Consider the following 15,485-nt stretch of genomic DNA (forward strand, 5'->3'; position numbering starts at 1 on the left):
GTCAGGCATTCCCTTGGCAGCAAGAGCCTCTCGGTGGATGCTGCAGTGTACCCAAGTGGCGTCGGGAGAAACTGCTTGCACACGTGTTACCACTCTACTATGTCTCCCTGTCATGGCTTTTGCGCCATCAGTACAGATACCAACACATCTTGACCACCAAAGTCCATTCGATCTCACAAAGCTGTCCAGTACTTTAAAAATATCCTCTCCTATTGTCCTGGTTTACAGTGGTTTACAGAAGAGGATGTCTTCCTTAATTGACCCCCCATAAATGTAACGGACATATTCCAGGAGCTGTGCCAGGCCCGCCACGTCTGTTGCCTCATCCAGCTGTAACGCATAGAATTCACTGGCTTGTATGCGAAGCAGTACTTTTTTTAAACATCTCCTGCCATGTCACTGATGCGTCGTGAAACACTGTTGTTTGATGAAGGCATTGCTGTATAGCCTTGTCCCCCAGCATTGTCCCAGCCATATCCGCGGCAGCAGGAAGAATTAAGACCTCCACAATAGTATGGGGCTTGCCTGTCCTAGCCACTCAGTAGCTCACCATATAAGACGCTTATAGCTCCTTCTTATTAATGGTATCTGTTGCTTTTATACATGTCTTACTTAATTAAATCTTAAATCTTAATTCTTGCTCAAAAACTCCTGTGGCTTATTTTTCTAATTGTCATGTTTTGTTTCTAAATGTCCGCTTAAGAGTGAAGGTTTCATTGAGTTGTGAGATAGTACTTTTGCACATAACACACTGTGGCTGGGGAAAGACACAATATAAGTGAACCCCAAATCGATTTAGTTCTCATCATATTTGCACCGCTGCGATGGTCCAACGTCCCCGTCTGTTGTTCAGTGCTTTCCCAAGTAAAGGGGCAGTAGCTCTTCAGTTGCATCATATTCACAACTGTCAGTGTCCATGCTAGCTGGGCTAACAACACATGTAGAATTACTGATGCTAACATTGGATGTGCTCGTGGAAGCAGAACAACTCGTGTCATCGACATGTGCAGGTGTATTACTGCTGGTAGTAGCAGTACTACCAGTCGAGCTGGTATGTGTCTCTATGGACGCAGGCCTTACTTTTTTTAACCATTTATCAATTCTCTCAAACGGAATGAGCAGCAGCTACATTTGGCTGCATACAGACCGATAGTGAAACGGTTAATGTGATTGGATGTTAATTATTTGACTATGCTACCTGTATTTGACATTGTGTTGTTATTTTGCTGAACACTAGTTGGTTTAATTTCATTTTTGGCAGTGAAACGAGGCTACTCAGGCAAGAACAAAAACCTCACCCAAATGTATAGCCCCTTTGGAAAATATAAATGGACTGTTAGAAAATGTGAATCATATTTTTATTTGGCGTACCCCCGACCGCATTGCGCATACCCCGTACCCCAGTCTGGGAATACCTGCCCTGATGTAAACAGAGCACGAATCATACGCTAAGTTCACGACTTGGACAAAGCTACATATTATACGGCGTATAGAGCGTCACTGAAAGTCCTTCGCTCCCACTACCTTGTCATCTACAGTTACCACCTGCAATGGGTCTCCTAGGATAGAATGTAGTCTTATTACAGCTACTGTACCACCCGTAATGGGTCTCCTGGGGTAAAATGTAGTCTAAAGTCCTATTCAGACAGGATTCATTTTATTGGGGGAGGTTATTATACCAAAGATGGTTTAAAAACTTGGGAACCAAGCCCAAGTTCAGTGTAGCCTGTTATCGCCTGGACTTGTTGAAATATCTTCAGACCTAGAAAAAAAAACTCCAGGCTTCCATCATAACATTACATTTTATTGAAAAAGAAAACAAATTATTACAGGTGGCAGATTGGATTAACGGACATTTTGGGGTAATGAATAACCAACGTTCTCAAGTAATACTAGTCATACGTGCGAATAGAGCTTTATTAGTTTCCACCTGTAATGGGTCTCCTAGGGTAAAATGTATTCTTATTACAATTACTAGAGAACGTTGGTTATGAGTCTGCAGCTCTTTTCTCCCTTCTCCCCTGTTGCTACTACTGCTTCTGCTCTGTGGCAACCTAATGAAGTAGGTCTTGGAGGTGGGCCCAGGATAGAGTTTCCCAAGTTCTGCATGGAGATGGTTCCCCATTCTTCACTGCAGCTCAGTGCGGGAGATGTGCTGGGGGCCGGTGAACCGGCAGTGCTGGGGAGCAGATAACCTGGTGCTGTCCCCATTCACTGGCGTTTGTGCCTTGAAAAATTAAAAAGTAGAGGGCTATTTAGTACACATATCCAAAATCATTGACCGAGACTACAATAGAATACAATGTTGCAAACATTTGAGTTGAGTGGGCCTGGCCTAGCTACTCAACTCTGCTCAAACATTTGCAACATTTCAGTTAGCTGGACCATGCAACCAAACTTTGTGTCACGCCCTGACCATAGAGAGCCCTTGGTTCTCTATGGTGTAGTAGGTCAAGGCGTGACTAGGGGGTGTTCTAGGTTATATATTTCTATGTTGGTGCTCGGCGGTATGGTTCCCAATTAGATGCAGCTGATGTTCGTTGTCTCTAATTGGAGATCATACTTAAGGGTTCCCTGTTCCAACCTGCTTTGTGGGATATTGTTTTTGAGAAAGTGCACGTAGCACCTCAGTAATGCACGGTCGTTGTTTTTTTCTTGGTTTGTTTTAAGTTTCACTTAATAAAGATGTGGAACTCCAATCACGCTGAGCCTTGGTCCGTCTCCACACATTCGTGACACTTTGACTTTGGTGTTACCAATGTGGGAAGCTAATGAGTTTGACAAAATGATGTTTGATCAAAAAGTTGTAAAGATCTTTATTTTAGTTGGTTGGCTTGCTTTCTTTGCACGAGTATTCTGCTATAGCTGGCCAGCTATTGTTAGCAAAAACAAATTCCTTGACTACAAAGGAAATTACAACATACCTCATTCTCTGGTGAAGATGGCATGTTGCTTTCCGTCTTCCCATGCCTATCAAGCCAGGGAAGCTGCAGCAACATTTCTGAAGTAGCCTTTCCACCAGCATCTCCACTGCAGCCCCTCGTTCCTTTTTTTGCATTGACGAACTTGCCGCGAACATTACCCCACTTTTTCAAACAAGTGATTGGGTCGGAACCCAGCCTCTCTGAAATCGCCCTCCATGAATTGGCCTTTACATGCTGTTTTTTTATATTATACATGGCTAGAATCTTAGAGGTGCCGGTATTTCTGTACTTCGGTCAAGCGATGCTCGAAGTTGTTGTTGTCGTTTGCCATGTTGAATCCACACTGAGTTTCGGAGTGAATCGAGAAGAAGAAACTTACGTCACCCCTGCAGTTGCCCAATCCCCAACGGAGGGGAGTAGACTTCAGCTACTGAACTTTGTGTGCACGAACAGCCCCCAAAAAACTTGCCGAATACCAAAACGTTATCATAATATATACACAAACTGTTCCAAACTGTTTCGGATGGGAAGCATTCGGACGCCTTAACACTACCATCCCCTATGGATCTCATGAGGTAAAAATCAAACAGTCATGAAAATCATAATCTTTTGCTCTACTACTACAATTGCTTTCTCTCGTCAGGCCATGATATCCTAATCTCACAGTACCAATGTTCTGAAAACATCGAGAATCCCACAACATCCGGAAGTCACACACTGTGTTTCACACATCCGTGTCCTTGGTCTTACTTCTGAAGTCAGTACTATGAATATTCAAGACTCTAGTGACCCTCAATTTTGCAAATAGATACTGGCAGAATAATGTGTTTTAAATAAAGGGAACATGCTGACATTCATAACCATATTTATTCAATCACATAGATGTTACTGAATGTAATATACTATCAGTTACAAGCATACCTACATGTGTGTTGAATATTCTCCCGGGATTTTATAAATGTTCTATCCTGAGAATAAATAACTTTTCTCCCGGGTAACCCGGCATTTCCCGCGAAACCCAGAAATATCTTTCAAAGGCATTATAAAGCATATCCATACGTCTGGATTTGATTAGCGCTTTGATCAGCATGAAAATGTCAAACCTGATGCATGATGAGCCATATATTATGAGCTCTACATTAATGACATTTAATGAGCTCAAACCCAAAAAAGCCCAAATGATTGTGCCATTATCCAATACATATATGATATAGGCTACTGCACGTTATGCATGACAGAAAAACATAAAAGCTTATAGATGTAGCTAGCTATATGGTCTCTTGGATAAATAAATGAAACTAGCTTCAGTTGGCTAATATTTTTGAGCGTGAACTGTATTACTGTAATGTATTATGCTGTATGATAGACTGGAATTACACACATCGTTCAAACTATGATAATGCAGCAGAGAACATGCAATTATGGTGCAGCACATGCCCCCTACAAAGTTACAAGCATAGGCTATCAAATTTTAATTTTGAAATATAATGACATATTTGTATAATTAATAGACTTACCAATATATAGCCTACCTTTCATAATAATTCCCATAATGTTAGTCTACCTCTTTCTCTCTCCGTTGTTGCTTCATTCCTTCCATCGCTTTCAACAGTGTCACGTTCCTGACCTGTTTTCTCTTGTTTTTGTATGTGTTTAGTTGGTCAGGGCGTGAGTTGGGGTGGGCATTCCATGTTTTGTGTTTCTATTTACATTTACATTTAAGTCATTTAGCAGACGCTCTTATCCAGAGCGACTTACAAATTGGAAAGTTCATACATATTCATCCTGGTCCCCCCGTGGGGAATGAACCCACAACCCTGGCGTTGCAAGCGCCATGCTCTACCAACTGAGCCACACGGGACCATGTTATGTTGGGTGCAATGTGTTGCCTGATATGGTTCTCAATTAGGGGGCAGGTGTTTTACGTGTCCTCTGATTGAGAACCATATTAAGGTAGGCTGTTCACACTGTTTGTTTGTGGGTGGTTGTCTTCCGTGTCTGTATGTCTACCACACGGGACTGTTTCGTTTGTCGTTCGTGTATGTCGTCTGTTCCTGTTCGTGCGTTCTTCGTATTTTGTAAGTTCTCAAGTCCAGGTCTGTCTACATCGTTTATTTGTTTTGTAGTTTGTTAAAGTGTTTTCGTGTTTCGTCTTTACTTTAATAAATATTCATTATGTCCAGATTCAACGCTGCATTTGTCCGACCCTTACTCCTCCTCCTCCGAGGAGGAGGAATTAGACAGTCGTTACAAACAGTTAAATGATATACGTTTTGTTGTCCTTATCTTCATCATTCTAATGACATCCTTGAATAATATAGAACTAGATGCAGAAGGCTTTCACTTCTCTTCACGAAGATTGAATGGCTATGGGTCTGAATAAATACTGTAACTGCTATAGTATTCCGCCATTGTCCGCCATTGTGCTTCTTAAAAAACTACCCTTGAGTTCTATTGACTGCTGTATTTATCATTCAACATAATCTATTGGTTTAATTAATGCTAAAATAATTATATCCAGCAAGCTATTCTAGTCCAGCTTTCCCTGCATGGAACTCCAAGAGCTAAGGAGCGTTTTTTTTTAAAGGAGATGCCAGCGGAGCTTGCGTTTTGCGCAAGAGATATAAGGGTATTATGCATAACCCATAATTAATTACTTAAATATAAGGCTAATGCTGCATTTATTGTATTACCTGAAAGAGGTATACTAGGACAACTATATAGGGCTATATATTGTATCAAAATAGAACAGGATTATATATTTGAGAGAGAGAAAGACTACGAGAGAGTGCTTGCACATGCACTGATTTAAAGCAACAGTATTCTAGTGATAGGCTCTTTTTAAAACGCATACAAATCTTTATAATTAAAAAACAAGATAATCCCCGAAAGCCAGATAGAGATGGGTAAATTAGACCCATTTGGTCTTTATATTACTGTAGCATAGGCTATGCTGCAGCAAATGTAGGCCTACTTCTCACGAGAAAAAAAGTTACCATGAGGATACTGTAGGTGTACATGCATTGTGAACTTCACTCCATAATGAGATAAGCTGTCTGTCCCCACCCTGAACGTTGACTCTTCATGCAGATGACGTTGAGAAAACAGATGACATTGTATAGAATCTAACAGTTCCATTTCAAGCCATGCTGTTCATATAAATAATTCATCATTTACCGGTTTCTCGCAGTTACATTTGAAGTCAGAAATTTACATACACCTTAGCCAAATACATTTAAACTCAGTTGTTCACAATTCCTGACATTTAATCCAAGTAAAAATTCCCTGTCTTAGCTCAGTTAGGATCACCGCTTTATTTTAAGAATGTGAAATGTCAGAATAATAGTAGTAGAGAGAATGATTTATTTCAGCTTTAATTCCTTTCATCACATTCCCAGTGGGTCAGAAGTTTAAATACACCCAATTAGTATTTGGTAGTTGAAAGATTAGTGGAATTTGTGTGGGTAGCTGGACAGTTAGGATGACTGACAGTGAAGGTGAACAGGTGGTCACGTGTCAGAGGAATGGATGAGACTGAGGCAGGAATTCCTTTAACCATAAAGTGGTATATTTACTGAGTAGTCTGTGCTGCATAACAGAGGAAACAAAATAACATGTATCTGATCAAATTCATAAATCACAAAGATCATATCATAACAATCATTCATGATTAACATAATTAGGGAATTCAACAATCCAGTTTATTAAGAAGTCAATAGTAATCATCCGTGAGTCATTTATGCTCGTAACTATTTATCATAAGTCATGAAAGAATACAAACAGTGAATGGTTATTCAATCTATAATCCCCATTAGTTTGATATCAAAGTCGATCAGATTGCAAACAATGACGTTTCTCACTTCACCCTTTCAATTGTCTTCATGTGTACATGTAATTAATTTCATATTAACCATATTGATTGCATAATTGGCCTATGAGGATCCGTAGGGCCGTGATCATTGACCATTCACATTACACAATATGTTTGAAGCGTGCGCTCCAAGCCGCGCTCCGCGGTAATAACTATAAACAATAACAGATGGCCCACTCTCCCGATCGCAACAGATAGTTCAGATGAAAGGTAACAGAGTCGGTGGACTTACATGAATTCATGGACGCACAGAACTTCTGGAGCAGACGGAGTTAAGGAAGAGAAAGCAGCGAGATCAGGCGATGGCGTTTTCCTCCTTTTATGAGGATGAGATCTGTCGGTCATTGCCACCTGACCTAATTAAAGCGCCCCTGGCCCAGCTAAGTGGCCATGAATTAAAGGATTATTCCACCAACTCCATGGGCCTTTTCTACAGCCACCCTGGAAATGTGTTAAATTCCACACTCCTCAAAAAGGCTCATTGTCATCTCAGGGAGAGGAATTAGTCGAGCAACTGGCCAGATATATGTCCGGTTCTTTACCTGGATCTCCACTGATCTAACGCGACCATCGGTCCCAGGCATGGTCTTAGTGATACGTCCCACCGGCCAGGAGGCTCGAGGCAGCTGAGGGTCCACCATCATTACTACTTGGCCAGTTTCCAGGCTGGCCATTTCTCTCCTCCATTTCCCTCTGTGCTATAGGCTTGGTAGGTAATCCCGAATGATTCGGGCCTAGAAATGGTCAGCCAAGATCTGGCTGTGTCGCCACCGGCGTCTGGCAACGAGGTTGGTATCAGCATACATGGCTTGAGGAAGTGACGCATCTTGGCGTCCCATCAAGAGCATATTCGGTGTAACCGGATCGGGGTCAGCGAAGTCTGCAGAGAGATATCCCAAGGGTTTGGAGTTCAATATACCTCCCACCTCTATCAGGACGGTCCGCAAGACAGTTTGGTCTCCCAGGACGACTCGTAAGGCCGTCTTTACAGATTTGATCTATCGCTCCCATGTTCCTTTAAAATGAGGAGCTCCTGGAGGGATACATTTGAATAAGATTTGTTGGTCCATCAGTTGATCCTGGAGGCTGGGTTCCATGGCTTGGAAGGCTTCCTCCAACCTGGCTTCTCCTGCCTTGACGTTTGTCTTTACATTGTTTAACTTGGGTCAAACGTTTCGGGTAGCCACTCACAAGCTTCCCACAATAAGTTGGGTGAATTTTGGTCTATTCCTCCTGACAGAGCTGTTGTAACTGAGTCAGGTTTGTAGGCCTCCTTGCTCGCGCACACTTTTTCAGTTCTGCCCACACGTTTTCTATAGGATTGAGGTCAGGACTTTGTGATGGCCACTGCAATACCTTGACTTTGTTGTCCTTAAGCCATTTTGGAAGTATGCTTGGGGTCATTGTCCATTTGGAAGACCCATTTGCGACCAAGCTTTAACTTCCTGAATGATGTCTTGAGATGTTGCTTCAATATAATTTTTTCCTACCTCATGATGCCATCTATTTTGTGAAGTGCACCGGTCCCTCCTGCAGCAAAGCACCCCAACAACATGATGCTGCCACCCCCGTGCTTCACGGTTGGGATGGTGTTCTTCGGTTTGCAAGCCACCCCCTTTTTCCTCCAAACATAACAATGGTCATTATGGCCAAACACTTTATTTTTGTTTCATCAGATCAGAGGACATTTCTCTAAAAAGTAAAATCTTTGTCCCCATGTGCAGTTGCAAAATGTAGCATGGCTTTTTTATGGTGGTTTTGGAGCAGTGGCATTTTCCTTGCTGAGCGGCCTTTCAGGTTGTCAATATAGGACTGTGGACATAAATGCTAGAGTAAACAGGTACAAAAGTATCTTCACAAGGTCCTTTGCTGTTCTGGGATTGATTTTCACTTTTCGTACCAAAGTACGTTCATCTCTAGGAGACAGAACGCGTCTCCTTCCTGAGCGGTATGACGGCTGCGTGGTCCCATGGTGTTTATACTTACGTACTATTGTTTGTACAGATGAATGTGGTACCTTCAGGCGTTTGGAAATTGCTCCCAAGGATGAACCAGACTCCCAGAGGGAGGTGTGTGTGAGGAGTTGTGGGCACTATGGACGTTAAAGAGCTTAAAAATAAGCTGTACTTGAAATAGAGACTAGGTATACGAGAGAACATCTGGCAATTACTAGTATCAAAGAAAATTAGGAAGATAATCCTGAAGGTGTAGTGAAATCATTTTTTCTTAAACTCTACAGATCTCAGGTGATACTGTCAACAAAATTAAACTCGAACGTGTACATCAATTTTGACTGAGAGGACAGAGAAATGAGCGCCCAATCGTTGCCAAACTTGCATTCTTTACATGTAAAATAATGGTTAAAAGCCTTGGCTAAAGACTCGCTGACACAGAAATAGGCATGAATGACCAATTCCCGATGGAAATTACAGAACAGCGTAAAGTTCTGTAGCCACTCTCCAAGGTGAGTAATTTAAAAAGGAAACGTGTAGCTCTCGTAGTCAATAAACTTTAAATTGATAACCAAGTGTTCCGAGACATCAATACTACTCCATGGCTATACTAAATATTTCAACGTTCCCATAGAAGAGTCATTGTTAAAAAAAAAAAAAACATTTAAAACATTTATAAAGAGATTAACTACAAATACACTATACCGTTCAAGATAGGGAGTGTTGTAAAATAATTAGTATTCAACTCTATTTATAGTATTTATAAGTAGATAAGACCGCATTAGAAGAAAGGACGATTAAACAAAAGTACTCAAAAGCCTGAAATTAGGTAGGAATCAACATGGTAGAGATAAAAACACAGCAAACAGAGGACATAGTATGTGGGTATATTGGGATGGAAGGTGGGTGTGTGCTTTTGAGTCATGAAAACTGTGGAGTTAAATGAGTGATAAAGGAAAATGGTTGCAAATGCCAGAGCGTATGTGTGTCTGCGAGCAGGAGTTGTGACAGAGAGAGGTAACCATTTTGCAGAGATATGGGATATACATTTTAAAATAAATTATAAATATATTCAATGTCCAATCATGATGGAACGGTCCCCAAACCTATACCCTAGACACCCACCTGAGCAACCCATACACTAAGAAGAAGTCCTTATCTGTTTTATAGGCCTACTGCAAGTAGCATATACGCAGCCAAGACAAAGATAAATGCAGTCAGAGACCAACTAAAGTGGCACCACCCCTTCAATATTCTGAGCCTGCCTGGCAGGGTTTGTCTTGCAAAGCCGAAGCTCCCGGATGAGTGAGCATAATATGCAAGGAATTTCATATAGCTTCTAATGAGAACCTTGACCACCTTGTACCTAGCCGGTGCGAATTTCAGTGGGGTACCCCCACCCAGGTAGTGGCAGTGCTGACAACACCAGCAGCGGTACCCGAGGGGAGGGGGGTCACACTCATTCAGAGAGGGGGCATATTATTGTGGCACTGGTGGCACAAACTCAAAGGTCTACCTGCACAGAGATGTGTGTCTAAGGGGAAGTGGGTGTATCTGAGCTCCAACAGCTTAGGACATTAGTTAATCAAATCTCCGAATTCCAAAATGTTGCATTCCCACATCAAGTCCTTTCTTGAGTTGGGCTTGGTTGAAAGAAATACTGTTGAATATCTTGTGGTTGTTTGTGGGGGAAGGGAAGGGTGTATGTGCGTGTGTGTCCCACATCTGTTGAATTGAGTAATGTTAAGGACAATACAGTACCAGTCAAAAGTTTGGACACACCTACTCATTCAAGGGTTATTTATTTTGATTATTTTCTACATTGTAGACTAATAGTCAAGACATTAAAACTATGAAATATAGAATCATGTAGTAACCAAAATCAAAGTGTTAAACACATGAAAATATATTTTATATTCTTCAAAGTAGCCTTGATGACAGCTTTGCACACTCTGGGCATTCTCTCAAACATCTTCATAAGAAATGCTTTTCCAACAGTCTTGAAAGAGTTCCCACATATGCTGGGCACTAGTTGGCTGTTTTTCCTTCACTCTGTGGTCCAACTCATCCCAAACCATCTCAATTGGGTTGAGGTCAGGTTATTGTGGAGGCCAGGTCATCTGATGCAGCACTCCATCACTCTCCTTCTTGGTCAAATAGCCCTTACACAGCCTGGATGTGTGTTGGGTCATTGTTCTGTTGAAAAACAAATTATAGTGGCACTAAGTGCAAACCAGATGGGATGGCATGTTGCTGCAGAATGCTGTGGTAGACATGCTGGTTAAGTGTACCTTGATTTTTAAATAAATCCGACAGTGTCACCAGCAAAGCACCCCACACCATCACACCTCCTCCTCCATGCTTCACGTTGGGAACCACACATGCAGAGATCAACCGTTCACCTACTCTGCGTCTCACAAAGACACGGTGGTTGGAACCAAAAATCTCAAATTTGGACTCAGACTAAAGGACAGATTTCTACCTGTCTAATGTCCTTTGCTCGTGTTTCTCGTCCCAAGCAAGTCTCCTCTTCTTATTGGTGTCCTTTAGTAGTGGTTTCTTTGCAGCAATTCAACTATGAAGGCCTGGTTCATGCAGTCTCCTCTGAACAGTTAATGTTGAGATGTGTTTGTTGCTTGAACTCTGAGGCATTGATTTGGGCTGCAATCTGAGGTGCAGTTGTTCTAATGAACTTATCCTCTGCAGCTGTGGTAACTCTGGGTCTTCCTTTCCTCTGGCAGTCCTCATGAGAGCCAGTTTCATCATAACGATTGATGGTTTTTGCGACTGCACTTGAAGAAACGTTCAAAGTTCTTGACATTTTCCGTCTTTTGTCTTAAAGTTTTTTTTTTGTCTTAAAGTAATGGACTGTCGCTTCTCTTTGCTTATTTGAGCTGTTCTTAATATGGACTTGGTCTTTTACCAAATAGGGCTCTCTTCTGTATGCCACCCCTACCTTTTCACAACACAACTCATTGGCTAAAATGCATACCCCAACCAGTAGCCATGGATTATAGGCAAAATTTGCACTGAGCTAAAGTGTAGAGCTGCCGCTTTCAAGTTACTGGACTCCTGAACGCTTATAAGAAATCCTGCTATGCCCCCTGATGAACCAAACAGGCGAAGCGCCAATACAGGACTAAGATTGAGTCGTACTACACCGGCTCCTACGCTCGTCGGATATGGCAGGGCCTGCTACTTACAGTGGCTTGTGAAAGTATTCACCCTCCGTTGGCATTTTTCTTTTTTGTTGCCTTACAACCTGGAATTAGAAAATATTTTTGGGGGGTTTTGTATCATTTCATTTACACAACATGCCTACCACTTTGAAGATGCAAAATATTTTTTATTGTGAAATAAACAAGAAATAAGAAAAAAAAATGAATAGTTATGCACGCTCAAGTTTTCACCCACTCAAAGTCAATACTTTGTAGAGCCACCTTTCTTAGCAATTACAGCTGCAAGTCTCTTGGGGTATGTCTATATAAGCTTGGCACATCTAGCCACTGGGATTTTTGCCCATTCTTCAAGGGAAAACTGCTCCAGCTCCTTCAAGTTGGATGGGTTCTGCTGGTGTACAGCAATTTTTAAGTCATAGAACAGATTCTCAATTGGATTGAGGTCTGGGCTTTGACTAGTCCATTCCAAGACATTTAAATGTTTTCCCTTAAACCACTCAAGTGTTGCTTTAGCAATATGCTCAGGATCATTGTCCTGCTGGAAGGTGAACCTCTGTCCCAGCCTCAAATCTCTGGAAGACTGAAACAGGTTTCCGCTCACGAATTTTCCTGTATTTAGCGCCATACATCATTCCTTCAATTCTGACCAGTTTCCCAGTCCCTGCCAATGAAAAACATCCCCACAGCATGATGCTGCCACCACCATGCTTCACTGTGGGGATTGTGTTCTCGGGGTGATGGGAGGTGTTGGGTTTGCGCCAGACATAGCATTTATCTTGATGGCCAAAAAGCTACATTTTAGTCTCATCTGACCAGAGTACCTTCTTCCATATGTTTGGGGAGTCTCCCACATGCCTTTTGGCGAACACTAACTTCTTCACATCTGGTGAAATGGCAGAGCGCGAAATACAAACTACAGAATTATCAATATTTAACTTTCATAAAATCACAAGTGTAATACATCAAAATTAAGCTTAAATTCTTGTTAATCCAGCCGCTGTGTCAGATATCAAAAAGGCTTTACGGTGAAAGCACACCATGCAATTATCTGAGGACAGCGCCCCGCATACAAAACATATTTCAACCAGGCAGGTCCGACACGAAAGTCAGAAATAGCGATATAAAAAATGCCTTACCTTTGATCTTCTTCTGTTAGCCCTCCAAACAGTCCCAGTTACATCACAAATTGTCCTTTTGTTTGATATGTCCTTTATATCCATAAAAACTCAGTTTAGCTGGCACACTTCAGTCAATAATCCACCCAGTTTCCCTCTAAAAATGCAAACAAAATGAATCCCAAACGTTACGAATAAACTTTTCCAAACAAGTCAAACAACGTTTACAATCAAACCTCAAGTACCCTAAAACGTACATAAATGATACAATTTAAGACGGAGAATCTTTAGTCTTTACCAGAGAAAAATACCAAAGAGCGCGCTCTCATTCACACGCTTGGAAACACGACAGCCAAAATGGGAGCCACCTAGATAAACTACAATTTCTGGCTAATTTGTCCAAAAACCAGCCTGAAACTCTTTCTAAAGACTTGACATCTAGTGGAAGTTCTAGGAACTGCAATCTGGGAGGACTTCGCCTTATAATAAAAGTGACTGCCATTGAAAATAGTGGTAGGCTGAAATTCGTTTTTTTGGGATGGTTTGTCCTCGGGGTTTCGCCTGCCATATCAGTTATGTTATACTCAGACATTATTTTAACAGTTTTAGAAACTTCAGAGTGTTTTCTATCCAAATCTACCAATTATATGCATATCCTAGCTTCTGGACCTGAGTAGGAGGCAGTTTACTTTGGGCATGCTTTTCATCCGGATGTGAAAATACCGCCTCCTAGCCCGAAGAGGTTTTAAGCAATGACTTTTTTCTCGACACTCTTCTGTAAAGCCCAGCTTAAAGTGGTCCTATGGACAGATACTCCAATCTCCGCTGTGGAGCTTTGCAGCTCCTTCAGGGTTATCTTTGGTCTCTTTGTTGCCTCTCTGATTAATGCCCTCCTTGCCTTGTCCGTGAGTTTGTGGGCGGCCCTCTCTTGGCAGGTTTGTTGTGGTGCCATATTCTTTCCATTTTTTAATATTGGATTTAATGTGCTCTGTGGGATGTTCAAAGTTTCTAATTTTTTTATAACCCAACCCTGATCTGTACTTCTCCAGAACTTTGTCCCTGACCTGTTTGGAAAGCTCCTTGGTCTTCATGGTGCTGCTTGCTTGGTGGTGTTGCAGTCTCTGGGGCCTATCAGAACAGGTGTAAATATACTGAGATCATGCAAGACTTAAATAAAAATGTTGTGACTTCTGAAGGTAATTGGTTGTACCAGATCTTATTTAATGGCTTCATAGCAAAAGGGGGTGAATACATATGCAGGCACCACTTTTCATTTTTTTAAACAAGTTTCTTTTTTAAAATTTCACTTCAGCAATTTAGACTTGTGTATGGCCATTACATGAAATCCAAATAAAAATTACAGATTGTAATGCAACAAAATAGGAAAAACACCAAGGGGGATGAATACTTTTGCAAGGCACTGTATTACAGACTACAAAGGGAAGCACAGCCGCTCAGTGACACGAGCCTGCCAGACGAACTAAATCACTTCTATGCCCGCGTCGAGGCAAGTAACACTGAGGCATGCATGAGAGTATCAGCTTTTCCGGACGACTGTGATCACGCTCTCCGTAGTCGACGTGAGTAGGACATTTAAACAGGTCAACATTCACAAGGCCGCTGGGCCAGACAGATTACGAGGACGTGGGCTCCGGGCATGTGATGACCAACTGGCAGGTGTCTTCAGTGACATTTTCAACATGTCCCTGATTGAGTCTGTAATACCCACATGCTTCAAGCAGACAACCATAGTCCCTGTGCCCAATAGCACTAAGGTAACCTGCCTAAATTACTACAGACCCGTAGCACTCACGTCCGTAGCCATGAAGTCCTTTAAAAGGCTGGCAATGCCTCACTTTAACACCATTATCCCAGAAACCCTAGACCCACTCCAATTTGCATACCGCTCAAGCAGATCCACAGATGATGCAATCTCTATTGCACTCCACACTTACGTGAGAATGCTATTAATTGACTACAGCTCAGCGTTCAACACTATAGTGCCCTCAAAGCTCATCACTAAGCTAAGGACCATGAGACTAAACACCTCCCTCTGCAACTGGATCCTGGACTTCATGATGGGCCGCCCCCAGGTGGTGAGGGTAGGTAGCAACACATCTGCCACGGTGATCCTGGAGCCCTTCAGGGATGAGTGCTCAGTCCCCTCCTGTACTCCCTGTTCACCCACGACTGCATGGCCTAGCACGACTCCAACACCATCATTAAGTTCGCAGACGACACAGTGGTAGGCCTGATCACTGACAACACAGCCTATAGGGAGGAGGTCAGAGACCTGGCCGGGTGGCGCCAGAATAACAACGCATCCCTCAACGTAATCAAAACAAAGGAGATGATTGTGGACTACAGGAAAAGGAGGACCGAGCACTCCCCCATTCTCATCGACAGGGCTGTAGTGGAGCAGGTTGAGAGCTTCAAGTTCCTTG

General features: G+C 42.2%; 1 long non-coding RNA gene across 1 annotated transcript; it reads right to left on the reverse strand.

The window, feature by feature from the left end:
* Positions 1-1,783: 1,783 nt before the first annotated feature.
* Positions 1,784-3,405, reverse strand: LOC139584065 (uncharacterized). Its single transcript, XR_011676685.1, has 2 exons — positions 2,925-3,405; positions 1,784-2,227 (listed from the first exon to the last, which is right to left on the reverse strand). It is a non-coding gene; the product is annotated as an uncharacterized lncRNA (long non-coding RNA).
* Positions 3,406-15,485: the final 12,080 nt, after the last annotated feature.

The sequence above is a fragment of the Salvelinus alpinus genome, chromosome 9 (assembly GCF_045679555.1).
Source record: "Salvelinus alpinus chromosome 9, SLU_Salpinus.1, whole genome shotgun sequence".
NCBI lineage: Eukaryota > Metazoa > Chordata > Actinopteri > Salmoniformes > Salmonidae > Salvelinus > Salvelinus alpinus.